The sequence below is a fragment of the Pseudorca crassidens genome, chromosome 17 (genome assembly GCF_039906515.1).
Source record: "Pseudorca crassidens isolate mPseCra1 chromosome 17, mPseCra1.hap1, whole genome shotgun sequence".
Classification (NCBI taxonomy): domain Eukaryota; kingdom Metazoa; phylum Chordata; class Mammalia; order Artiodactyla; family Delphinidae; genus Pseudorca; species Pseudorca crassidens.
The window spans coordinates 45,024,834-45,036,855 of NC_090312.1; the positions used below are offsets into that span (position 1 = coordinate 45,024,834).

The 12,022-nt window shown below is 35.7% G+C and overlaps 1 pseudogene; it reads right to left on the bottom strand.

The window, feature by feature from the left end:
• Positions 1-10,682: 10,682 nt before the first annotated feature.
• The window catches only part of LOC137210071 (large ribosomal subunit protein uL15-like), a 38,795-nt pseudogene continuing 37,455 nt past the window's right edge, over positions 10,683-12,022 (bottom strand).

The window sequence follows — 12,022 nt, forward strand, 5'->3', positions numbered from 1 at the left end:
ATTTTCTCTCATTCTGAGGGTTGTCTTTTCATCTTGTTTGTAGTTTCCTTTGCTTTGCAAAAGCTTTTAAGTTGCATTAGGTCCCATTTGTTTATTTTTGTTTTTATTTCCATTACTCTAGGAAATGGATCAAAAAAGATCTTGCTGTGATATATGTCAAAGAGTGTTCTTCCTATGTTTTCCTCTAAGAGTTTTATAGTGCCTGGTCTTACATTTAGGTCTCTAATCCATTTTGAGTTTATTTTTGTGTATGGCGTTAGGGAGTGTTCTAATTTCATTCTTTTACATGTAGCTGTCCAGTTCTCCCAGCACCACTTATTGAAGAGACTGTCTTTTCTCCGTTGTATATCCTTGCCTCCTTTATCATAGATTAGTTGACCATAGGTGCGTGGGTTTATCTCTGGGCTTTCTATCCTCTTCCATTGATCTATATCTCTGTTTTTGTGCCAGTACCTTATTGTCTTGATTACTGTAGCTTTGTAGTTTAGTCTGAAGTCAAGGAATCTGATTCCCCCAGCTCTGTTTTTTTCCCTCAAGACTGCTTTGGCTATTCGGGGTCTTTTGTTTCTCTCTACAAATTTTAAGATATTTTGTTCTAGTTCTGTAAAAAATGTCATTGGTAATTTAATAAGGATTGCATTGAATCTGTAGATTGCTTTGGGTAATATAGTCATTTTCACAATATCAGTTCTTCCGATCCAAGAATATGGTATATCTCTCCATCTGTTGGTATCATCTTTAATTTCTTTCATCAATGTCTTATGTTGAATAATAGTGGTGAGAGTGGACATCCTTGTCTTGTTCCTGATCTTAGAGGAAATGCTTTCAGTTTTTCACCATTGAGAATGATGTTTTCTGTGGGTTTGTCATACATGGCCTTTATTATGTTGAGGTAGGTTCCCTCTATGCCCACTTTCTGGAGAGTTTTTATCATAAATGGGTGTTGAATTTTGTCAAAAGCTTTTTCTGCATCTATTGAGATGATCATATGGTTTTTATTCTTCAATTTGTTAATATGGTGTATCACATTGATTGATTTGTGTATGTTGAAGAATCCTTGCATCCCTGGGATAAATCCCACTTCATCATGGTGTATGTTCCTTTAAATGTGTCATTGGATTCTGTTTGCTAGTATTTTGTTGAGGATTTTTTGCATCTATATTCATCAGTGATATTGGTCTGTAATTTTCTTTTTTTGTAGTATCTTTGTCTGATTTTGGTATCAGGGTGATGATGGCCTCATAAAATGAGTTTGGGAGTGTTCCTTCCTCTGCAACTTTTTGGAAGAAACTTTAGAGCTTTATAAATATGTTTTAGTATCTGTTAAAAAAAATCTCTTTGATTAATCTCCTTTTTATTGTATATTTTTGATGAATTTTAGAATAATATTATCAAACATAAAGTCATTTTAGATTTTGATTGAAATAATGTTAAACCTATTAAGGTATTTGGTCATCTCACTCAGGATAATTACGTGTCTTTCCTTTTACACATAATTTTTTATATGTCCCTTGGTGGAGTTTAGCAGCTTTCTTCATATGGGTCTCTATAAAGTCCTAGTTCTAAAAACGATAAACAGTTCATTCTTTAATATCTAGTTAAAGCACTTCTTACTCTTCAAACACCTTAAAAATTTCTGTAATTTTGGCCACTGGTATTCTCCATCTTCTACTTACTTAACTCATGGTTACATCCTCATTTATTTTTTTCTGATTATTTCACGTGGCTTAATCTGTTATTCCTTAACAAAATTAATCACTTTTTTTTTTTTTTTTTGCAATACCTGGGCCTCTCACTGTTGTGACCTCTCCCGTTGTGGCCTCTCCTGCTGCGGAGCACAGGCTCCGGATGCTCAGGCACAGCGGCCATGGCTCACGGGCCCAGCCGCTCCGCGGCATGTGGGATCTTCTCGGACCGGGGCACGAACCCGTGTCCCCTGCATTGGCAGGTGGACTCTCAACCACTGTGCCACCAGGGAAGCCCCCTAAATTAATCACTTTTAAAGAATATAGGCAATGCTTTATAGTCTTTTTTGAAGTATATGCAGTAATCGTTCTTTCACTCATTACGTCATCAGCTACTCACTGAGTTCCAACCGTTTGACAGGCCGTGCACTAAGCACGAATATATATCAGCAAACAAGTCCAACACAGAACTTAGCCTTTGCGGAGTTTATATCCTAGTGTGAGAGATAGATTTTAAGGGACTAATTGAAAAACTAAATTTCAAAAGTAATAACTAATAGAATAAAGATTCGCAGGGTGTCATGAGAAAACATAACAGAGACACTTGATTTAAGTCTGGGGTGTCTAAGCAGACTTCCTTTTAGAAGGACCAAAACCTGAGTTTTGGAGGATGACTATGTGTTAATTTGGTGACGAAGGTTTAAGGATGGGACAACAAGAATTCCAGATATAAGGAAAAGAATAACTAAGAGCTTACACTGATTACTTATTACTTATTATGTACCAAAAACTGTGAACTGTGCTAAGCTCCACATATACTATATATATATTTTAACCCTAACAATCTCCAGTTAACTCATGGAGAAACTGAGGCATAGAGACCTTAAGCAACTTACAGCTTGCAGGTAATGTGTACAAATCTAGCGTGACTCCACAGCTCATAGTCTTAACTCCTATGCTATCTGTTCCTTCTATGCAGGCTTTGAAGGGGGAAGAAGCATTTCATGTTTGCATATCTAAAAGAAGGTCCAGAGTATGGAGAGCTGGGAAAAGTGGAGTTACCTGAGACTGTTGGGTCAGGTAAGTGTCAGGTTGAATTTATAGACCATGGTGAGACATTGACTTTTGTCTTAAAAGAACTTAGAGCCCACTGATAGGTATTCATCAGGAAAATGACAAGATCATATTAACACTTAAAAAAAATTTCTCTGGCTATGGTGTGAAGAATAGATTGAAAGAGGTGAAATGAGGGCAGAGAAAACAGTTTGGAAACTATTTCAGTACAGGCACACCTCATTTTATTGTATTCACTTTATTGTGCTTCTCAGATATTGCATTTTTTTTTTTTACAGATTGAGGGTTTGTGGCAATCCTGTGCTGTCAGATGATGGTTAGCATTTTTTAGCAATAAAGTATTTTTGATTAAGTTATGTACATTGTTTTTCTAGACATAATGCTATTTCACACTTAACAGACTATAGTATAGTATAAACATAACTTGAATATGCACTGGGAAACAAGAAAAATTCATGTGACTTACTTTATTGTGATATTCACTTTATTGTGGTGTTCTGGAACTGAACCTGCAATATCTCCAAGGTCTGCTTGTACTACGAGTTAGAGATAATGGTAGCTGAGAGTAGGGTAATAGTGATGAACATAGAAAGAAGAATATATTTGAAATATACAGTGGAGCCATAAAGAAATGGACTTTTGATAAGTTGGGTATAGAAATAAGTGAAAAGGAAATATAAAGCACATTTTAGGCACATGTAACAGAGTGACTAGTGGTGACAATCACTAAAGTGAGAATCACTTATTAGTTCTAGAAAGAAAAAGAACACAGAAAATAATCTGATTTTTCCCCTCTTTAAGAATGCTAAAAAACATTTTTTCTTGTCTTTGATTTTCAGTTTCACTATACTAGCCTTAGGTGAGTTTTTCTCACTGTTTATCAGGCTTCTTAAATCTGTGCCTTGATATCTTTTGTCAAATTTTTGGAAAGTCATTTGTCATTATCCTTCAAATATTGCTTCAGTTTCTCTTCTCTCTCTTCCCTTTCTGGGACTCCAATTATATATATGGTAGAACTCTTAATTTATTCTCTTTTCTGTATTCTCTCCTTTTTCTCTACAGCTTCAATCTAGATATTTTTTTCTGTCCTTTTCCGAATAACAAATGCTCTCTTCACTGAGTTTAATCTGCTGTTAAATCTACTGTGTCAGTAATTACATTATTGCCTCTCAGCTCCAAACCCACCCTTCTGTACTCTGCTTTGGGATGCTGAACTGGGACTCTGCAAACCACATTTCTGCTTTGTCACTAAGATCTACATTAGGTCATCTGGTTCTACCTTAGGATCTGACAAGAGGAAACACTAGAGGGAGAGTGCAAGATTGGAGGAGGAAAAAGGAACATGTTTCTTACTCTGTATCCTGTGAGTTTCCTATGAGATTTCTTTCTCCTACCAGATCCTTTGAGCATTACCTCCATGCTTCTTGAAATGCCTTTCTGTTGCATCAGCTGAATACTGTTTGCAGTTTTTCCATATGAAGCTAGCAGAGATAGCTTCATTGTTCTTCCCTCTGAGGCCACAGAATTTCAGAGATTTAAGTCCCAGACTCAGAAACACCAACACCAGCTGGCTAGGACCTCCTCCTCAGAAGCCCAAGTTTCAGCTTCACAGGACTCTTCCTCTAAGTTTCTAAGTTTTAATAATGTCAATGTCTTCCCTTCGTTTCCCTATTTCTGTTGTAGGTGCGGTATTAACTCCTTGAAGTTGCTACTTTCATGATATATTAGAGTTATTATCCTACTCTTTTAGTTACTTAGTTAATAAATTTATGCCTAGCTAACCATTCTCTATATTAAACTCCTCTGTTCAAATTACTGATAGTGGTTTTCTCTCCTGGGTCCTGTTACTTCCACTTATCGTGTTCTTATTTTCAGTTGTATTTTTCAATTCTGAAATTAGCATTTGTTTTTTTTTTAAGAATTTTTACTTTTCTGATGAAAATTTTCATTTTGTCATCAATATATTGTGCATAAAATCATACATCTTAAGAGTTTGTGTCTGGTACTTCTAATATCTCAATATCTAAATCACCTGTTAGTCTATTTCTACTATCTATTTTGTTTGTATGATTTTTATTGCTTGTTTGTGTTTGATCATTAGGTCTTGTCTCCTGGTATCCCTTGTAACTTAATGATGAACCTTGTATATGAATATTTGTAAAGGCAATTTGAGTCTTTGGATGTATTAGCATCCTCCAGAAGATTTATGCTACTTGTGTCAGGCAATTAAGAGTCAAGAAGATCATCTCAATCAAACAAGGAACTGAGCTGACTTGAAGACAGTTTTCAATATTTCTGGGGCCCAGCTTCTTTTAGTTTGTCTCTATTTCTAGGGTATGACCTTCAGGGGTCTCAGCTAAAAGCTAGGGTATTTACATTGGTGACCCTCTTCCTTAATGCGCCCTGAACTCCATTTTTATGTCTTAGCCTTATAAGACATCCAGAAATTATTTTCAGCTTCTCATTTTCTACTTGAGAATCAGCAGATCCCTTGAGGGGTGCTGATTATTGGACTCCCTTCTCTGTTCTTTTCTCCCCTCTGAGATGTCAAGTTGTCACTGCCTTGTTAGCCCTCCTATGCCTTTATGTATATTTTTGAAAAATATATACATTTTATCTAGCTTTAGGAACATTCTTACTCTATTTAGTAATTGTGTTTTTTTTTTTTTACCTGTTCAAAAGATCCCCATCATACTAACCAGGTCAAAGATATTCTCTCTTTGAACAAAGAGTAAATAAAACATTGCAATATTACTTTACTAAAAGAAAATGTCATTTCTCTTTCTTGCCGTATTCTGATAGACTCATGACTCACAGAAAGGAAAGGCTTCTTTTGTCTTCTTACCATCCTCTCCTAATCTCAACTTTACCACTCAAAGTGCATCCTCAACATATTATTACTTCCAAACAAAGATAAATTTTTTAGGAACTGTGATGTCATTTGTTGGAATAATATTTTTTTTCTTGCCCCCACTGTAAAGTCAATGATAATTACATTTACTGTTTTAAAAATTTAATTTCTTGAGGTTTTAAAATAACATTATATGTCTCATGAGGACGACATTCTATATCTACTTCTGTATACCCTATGATGTGTTCACCACCAAAAATTTAGTTTCCATTCGTCACCATACAGTTGACCCCCTTTACCAGTTTTTGCCCTCTCCCCTGCCCTTTCCCCTCTGGTAACCACTGGTCTATTCTCTGTATCTACGTGTTTGTTTTTATTTGGTTTGGTTTGTTCATTTATTTTGTTTTTGTTTGTTTATTATTTTTTTTTATATTCCACATATGAGTGAAATAATATGATATTTGTTTTTCTTCTTCTGAGTTATTTCAGTTTGTATAATACCCTCCAAGTTCATCCATGTTGCTGCAAATGGCAAAATTTCATTCTTCTTTATGGCTGAGTAGTACTCCACCACATCTTCTTTATCCACTTATCTGTTGATGAACAATTAGAGTTGTTTCCATTTCTTGGCTATTGTAAATGATGCTGCAATGAACATGTGGGTGCAATGAACACGGGGTGCAGATTAGGTTTTGTATTCTTTGGATAAATACCAAGAAGTGTGATAGTTGGATCATATAGTAGTTCTATTCTTAATTTTATGAAGAATGTCCGTACTGTCTTCCCCAGGGGCTGCACCAATTTACATTCCCACCAACATACTGTGAGACTTCCCTTTTATCCACATCCTTGCCAACACTTGTTATTCCTTGTTTTTTTGATAACAGCCATTCTGACAGGTGTGAGGTGATATCTCATCATGGTTTTATAACTGGTGATGTTGAACATCTTTTCATGTACAATATGTACATCTACTTTGGAAAAATATCAGCTCCTTTGTCCATTTTTAAATTAGGTTTGTTGGGGCTTCCCTGGTGGTGCAGTGGTTGAGAGTCCGCCTGCCGATGCAGGGGACACGGGTTCGTGCCCCGGTCCAGGAAGATCCCACATGCCACGGAGCGGCTAGACCCCTGAGCCATGGCCGCTGAGCCTGCGCGTCCAGAGCCTGTGCTCTGCAACAGGAGAGGCCACAACAGTGAGAGCACCGCATACCGCAAAAAAAAAAAAAAAAAAAAAAAAAAAAAAAAAAAATTAGGTTTGTTGTTGAATAGTATAAGTTCTTTATATATTTTGGATGTTAACCCCTTATCAGATATATAATTTGCAAATATCTTCTCCCATTTGATAGGTTGTCTTTTCGCATTATTGATTGTTTCCTTTGCTGCACAGTTTTTTAGTTTGATGTAATCCCATTTGTTTATTTTTGTTTTTGTTTCCCTCACCTGAGGAGACATATCTAGAAAGATACTTCTAAGACTGATGTCGAAGAGTGTACTGCCTATGTTTTCTTCTAGTTTTATTGTCTTAGTTCTTACATTCATGTCTTGAATCCCTTTTGTTATCACATTTACTCTTTTTATAATAACTTTTTATTGGAGTATAGTTGATTTACAACGTTGTGTTACTTTCTGCTGGACAGCAAAGATAATCAGTTATACATATACATATATCCACTCTTTTCTAGATTCTTTTCCCATATGGATCATTACAGAGTACTGAGTAGTTATTAGTTACAGGTTATAGTAGGTCCTTATTAGTTACCTATTTTATATATAATACTGTGTGTATGTCAACCCCAATCCCACAGTTTATCCCTCCCTCCCTCTCCCACCTGGTAACCATAATATTTACTCTTGATCCTGGCTTTGAGTCAGAGGAAAGACCTATAAGAAGTTATTTGCACATGTAAAAGATGATGATTCTCAACCTTTATTTACAATTCATCAATTACTTAGTTCAGCTTTCCCCAGATTTGCCTAAAGGTAAGAAGCATCCTCTCAGTTTCTTGTTAGAAATTCAGACCTCACTTCTGGAAAGCCTGAATTAGTAGGTCTGGACTGTGGTCTAGTGATTCTTCTGACAAGACAAGTTTGGGAAATAGTGATCTGGTTATTACTACATCACAGGAGAGCCAATTAACAATTAAAACAGCCTTACAAATCACTAAATATAGTAGAAAAATGATACTGACCTTGCATATTATTTAAATATTAGACAAATTTTCAGCTCGAATGAAGCTGTGTTGCACATACATATCCAATTGAAGAATTAGGGCAATTATTTTTATAATTTAGGCCACCATCACTCCCTGCCACCCCCCCCCCAATCCATTAACACATAAATATATCCTTAAATGATTTGTTGGTTTTGGAAGATGAAAAGATAGTAGAAAGATGACTGGTGAATAATGAAGAGAACTTCTTTAAATAATTTAACTGAATAATTTTATGTCATCTATGTGCACATGGAGTTTTGGGTTTCTCTGGTTGAACATATATACATTTGAGATATTTGCAGTCAATATTGTTGCATGTTAACTTAAATGAGTTTGCATGTATTTCTAAAGTTCTATGAAATAACTAATATACATCCAACTTTTAGCTACAGTAATAACTAATAAATTACATCTATTTTAAGATGTGAGTCTATTTTAAAGTCTGTTATAGTACTGATAGACATGCTTCCCCAAAATTTTAGAAATGTAAGTTTCAGTATCCATTGCAGGTGGGGTATTATTGTTTTACCTATATGTCAGACATTTTCACTAATATGCAAAATAAGCCATAAATTCAACCAATGTAGTTTTTTCCCCCTCCTTATTTACTAAGTTGTATGCAATGCTACTTAACTATCTGGGTAATACAGGTTTATTTCAACTATTGTCAGAAAGAAGTTAGAGAGTCCCTTTCTCTTATTCAAGTTCGATTTCCTATAGTACTGCAAGTATGTTTATGTAACTTGAACATGGCTAGAAATATTCCTTAGAGAAATTATACTGTTTTTACAGCTTATGGTGTTTCAGTATAGACATTTTAAAAAGCAAGAGAGTTAATTTAGATACTTTGAAATGACTATGTTAATATGAGCTTGAGATTTGTTTTCAAAAACAAATTTATGTCAATAGAAAAACCTTGGATGTTGTAACCAATTGGTCGAAGGAGTGAGAAATGTTAGTCTATGATATCATTTTACTAACATTGAAGCCATACAGGCTTATGATATAGGCAGTATTGAAAAAGATGCAGGAGTTGGTCAAGTTTAAGTTATTTAAAGTTAGATGGAGTGAACTCTTACTAATTTTAGTGACCAAATAAATGAAATACTAAGTCAAGTAACCTAGCAGATATGGGTCAGTGTTCAGGCTTTTTTGAACAGATAAAAGAAGTTGGTGACATAAAAGGGTTGCAGGTCACATGAACACTTCTTTTAAGTCACGGAGTCACTGCCATAGCAATTTTAAATAGAGTTCGGTGTGTTCCTGCAAGGTCATGGCTGAAATTCAATTGGTGCTTGAGTTGAAATGTCTGCTCGTTATGCCACTTTAAGCATCTGAGGTGGTCTCCCCTTCAACTGCTTAGGGTGACAAAGTTGCTTTCCTAGTTTATTATCAACTTCAATCCTGGAAAATTTTAGAATTAAGTGTAGAAGTGTTACAGAGACCTAAACACATTGTTTATTTCTTTGCTTCATTCAGGTTTTTCCTGAAATATTGTCTCATAACAGATTCAGGTTTCCTAAAACAGGAAATCCCATCCATTTCCTTATTGTGCTTTATTTTTTCTATAGCATCTATTACTACCTATTATATATTATACTTTATATAATATATTTATTTAAGTTATTTGGCTCTTTTTTCCATTGGGATGTAAATTCCTCTACGGTGTGGACTTTTATTTTTTTCATTGCTATATCCCCAACACATAGAGTAGTGTACCCTGCTGTTACACAATAAACTGTTGTTAAATGAATGAAAATGACTACTGGAGTCACTGTAAAAAGGAGGTCTTACTTTTCAGGCTTCTAAAGCAATCCAAGGAAGCTAAAAATGAAGAAATAATTCCTTAGCATTACTTTGTCTTTAAAATTACAGAACAGCATTTTTATTTTGAGTAGTATTTCTTCCAGTGACTACCCGTTCTTTTCTTATAGTTCTCCAGTTCTAAAAGGTATGGTAGAGGTGGTAATTATGTATTTTTGTATTTTAGTCATCCATAAAACAAGTTAAGCAAACAAACATATTAAAAGCCTTATAATGTTCCAGGCACCCTACTAGATGCTCTAGATTTGAAGGTAAAGGACATGTCCTTGTCCTTTAAGAGTTTTTCTAGTCTTGTAGAGGAGGCAGCAAGAAAACAAACACTTAGAACATGATGCAATAAGACATCTGCACAGAGTGTGAAGAGAGTCCAGAAGTAAGGCATGTAATCTAGAACAAGAGTGTCAGCAAAGATTTGCTAGAATAGATGCTACTTTAACTCAGCTTTGACTGATAAACATAATGAAAATATTAACAATCATCATTCATTGAGCGCTTATTATATGTCAGGCAATTTACAACCCTGATGTCATTATATCCTTTCAAGAATCTTCATGTGGTAAATATTATTATTCTTATATTACAGAAGAGGAAATTATGTTTAGAAATACTGAATTAGTAATTTGCCCAAGATTACATAGGCAGTTCAGTGTCAAAACAGAAAGCTGGGATGAGATGATGACACCAGCACAAAGGAAACATTTACAAAATACAAAGGTGTAACAGAACATGACAAGGCAGGAACTAACGGGACTGAATCAGGTATTCTTTGGAAGCTGAGGGAAGTAGCAATAATTTGATATAATGTTGCAGATGAAAACAGAGCCAGATCATAATGGACAAGGATCACTCCAAGAATTTTGAAGTTTATACTGGTTTTGACTCAATATTCCGAAGAATTGTTTATTAGGTCTGCACAGAAATTGGTGGAAAAGTTTGAGATATTAAACGTCCCTTATTTAGTAATTTCTTATTCTTTAGACTAGTGAATTTATTGATTTATTGATTTATATTTTTTGAAAAGCACTTGTTAACATTTAATGAATCTTCCACCATGTGGCTTCAAGCTACCAGGACACAAGCCCCACCCACATCCTTAATCTTCTCTTCAGCTCTTCTGCTGAAGAATTTGACCTTCACGATGACAGGTTGCTTTGGAAGCTTCCCCTTCCCCAGAACTTTGTAGTAGCCCAATAGCACCATATAAATGATAGGAGCATCTCCAGTCTTGTTCTTCGCAGCATTTACCCAAGTCTGCTCACTGACCAAGGTCCATAATTTATCAAGGTTGACAGTTGGGCAGAAGTTCTGGTTCCTCTTTAAGTGGTAATGCCTCATACCAATTTTCTCAAGGTAGCCTGGTAGCAGGTGATCCTGTGGCAATGCATGCCACCAGCATTACCCTGGACTTCTGGTTGCTTCCGGTGTTTGCCGATGTGGCCGTGGCCGTGGCTGTGGCTCACTTGGCCCCTAACAGACTAGAGAATTTAAACAAGTGTTTTGTCTATGAGTTTGTGAAAAAGACTGAGAAGGAAGGAGAGGGAGAAGGTTTAAAAGGGTTTGAAAAGCAGTGTTTCTACAGAGAGCTTGCTGCCTCTTAAGCTTTTTGAGATTTAAGGGATGATCCATGAACTAATATTTATTTTCATTCTACCATATATCAGAGAATGGGCTTGGATTTTCACATGTCAACTCAATGATCCTCACAATCATCCTGCAAAGTAGGAATATTACTTCCATTCTGTGGTTGAGGAAACTGAGCATATGAGCTAAGGATCTTGCCAAAGGTCACATGGCCGTCAATAGCAAAGTCAGATTTTAAACCTATTTCAAGACTCAAGCTCTTTCTAGCTTAAGCTGCTTTCATCTCTTGAGACAGTGTTTTCCAACCCTTTAGGTCAAGACTTGAAGGATCATGGAATCAACTTAGTGGTTCTTAAATAGCATTTGAAAGAAATACAAAGATTAGAATAAAATAAAATAAAGGGTATCAGAGTGCACTACACATAGTAAGGGTCAACACTGGTTGAAATTCTTGCTTCAGTCGGACATACACATGTATAAACATAAATATTGGTGTGTCCTGAGTTGTGATGGGAAATATACTCTTACTGAGTTTTCAAAAGTTTGAAAAACTCATCTAGTGAAATAAAGATCAGATCACAGCTACTACGTTAACTCATTTCTTATTTCATCCTATGAAGTTGAATGTTCATAGGTAACCGACAGGACACCACACCTCACAGCAAGGGTAGAATAGAAAAGAGAAGCAGAAAACTTCATGAGGGCTGAAGGAGGACAGCGGACCTTCATTTCAGTCATGGCAAACTACAAGACTTCTTTAGTTTAACCCTTCACCTGCCATGTCAAGGGAAG